Raw genomic sequence first — 2,127 nt, 5'->3', positions numbered from 1 at the left:
TTTCTGTATCCATTCCTCTGTTGAGGGACATCTGGGTTCTTTCCAGCTTCTGGCTATTATAAATAGGGCTGCTATGAACATAGTGGAGCATGTGTCTGAAGACTCTATTCTTATTCCTTTGAGCTCTACTTCAAGGTTCACCTTTCTTCTCCTTCTGCTCTGCATTTAGGATATACCATACAAGAAAAAAACAAATGAAAAACACAAGGGGACCTGTCAGCTAGAGCACACAGCCTCAGCATGGCAGAGCAGACCCTTCCCCCTGCATCTAGACCCCACCAAAGACAATGAAAAAATACCTGAAACTCAGAAGTTTTCAGGCTTTGTTTAAATGCTTTTTCTTCATAACAGGAACACCTGAAACAATGTTCATGCTTTTCAAACCAAAATCTTCATGATTCTTAGTTAAATGTTTATTTTCTTACCCTAGCACTTGTGACTTATGTCTAAAAAATTTTCAACTTGTTTAAGATTTCTTTTGCCGGGTGTGGTGGTGCACATCTTTAATCCCAGCACTCGGGAGGCAGAGGCAGGCGGATTTCTGAGTTCAAGGCCAGCCTGGTCTACAGAGTGAGTTCCAGGACAGCTAGGGCTATACAGAGAAACCCTGTCTCAAAAAAAACACAAAACAAAAAAACAAACAAACAATAAAAGATTTCTTTTAAGGTGCAAAAGTCATCTAATCTACTTCCATAGGTCAAACCAACTATACTGATAACCATTATTTAATCCTTAATTAACAACCAGTTTCCTTTTACAGACAAACTGTTACTGCCTGTCCCAGATGCATAATTAACTTGATATTTTCTTCCTCAGCCATCTAGAGCAGATTAAAGGATCCTTCCAGGACTAAATTCCTCAAACACACTTGCTTTTCTAGAATCATACCAACTGACCATGATGTCTCCCAAGCAAATCATTACAGGCTTAAAACACACTACCCAGCAGGAGAACCAGTGGCTGCAGCGACCACAGTGGGAGCAAGCAAATGAGGGAGGAGGGCGGGGAAGCCTATGAAAGAAAATTAAGTTCAATGTCCATGACTCATGAGGCTTGCTAGTTAGGAGGGCTTTGGGGGCCAAGGGCAAAGAACAAAGGCTGTTGCTGTTAAGTCATTCCAGGAACTGGCTAGCCATTAAGTTAGGAGAGACCTGCAAAGACATCCGGACTATCTCAGCTGAGTCATAAACACCTGCCCCTCAGAATTGCTGTTACCTTGCTCTGCATGTACAATGTACTGATGTTTAAACTGTGCAATTGTGTGTAACCGTGCCAATTCTTCCCCTGCCCCCAACTTTTTGTATATAAACCCCTAGCTTCTGAGCCTCGTGGTCGATTCCTCTGTCTCCTACATGAGACATGTGTTGGCCCAGAACTCCTTCATTAAACTAGCTCATGTGTTTGCATCAAGACAGTCTCTTGTGATTCCTTGGGTGTGCGCGCCATCTCGGGACTTGAGTGGGGGTCTCCCCATTGAGGTCTTTCACCTACACTATGGATCGCTAGTTTAGTGGCCATGTACAGATATTGCTTTCTGCTTATTGTGAATTAGACCAAGACATCTCAGTAAGTAGGGACAAGGAGGTGAAAACAGACCCATAGGTGAAAGAATAGGTTTATGTACTACCCCTACCAGAGTCCTGAGGATATTATCAATAACCAGAGAGATTCTAGCACTGGCCAGACCAACAGATAGTCAAATGATGAGCTGGAGCTACACTTGGAGCCAGTGCCCCTGAGCTATAGAGAGCAGTTTGCTCAGGCCCTGGGAATTTCTCTACAATGAGAAAGAAACTGTCTCAAAGGAGAGAGGAAAATCTCACCCAAGGGGAAAAGTCCTAGAGCGAGGGTCAGTGAAAAGAGTGTCTCCATCCTGAAGGGCAGCACAGAGGTAGCTCTGAGCTCAAGAACTCTCCTCTGGGACCATGGGGATGTTTACTCTGACCAGTAGGGAGAGGGGCCTTACCAGTTCTTTGAAGTTTAGGCTAGCAAGATTGGATCTCCATGTGATAGCAGGAGAGATACAAACCTGCAGAGTTTCTAAATCTGAGTCACAGCACTGTACATGTGTTTATAAAAGGATAAAGAGAGGGGGGATATGATCTATGGAGGTGTGATGAGGTATGG

This window comes from Mus caroli, chromosome 8, assembly GCF_900094665.2.
Source record: "Mus caroli chromosome 8, CAROLI_EIJ_v1.1, whole genome shotgun sequence".
NCBI classification, from domain to species: domain Eukaryota; kingdom Metazoa; phylum Chordata; class Mammalia; order Rodentia; family Muridae; genus Mus; species Mus caroli.
Note: the sequence above shows the minus strand (reverse complement) of the source record.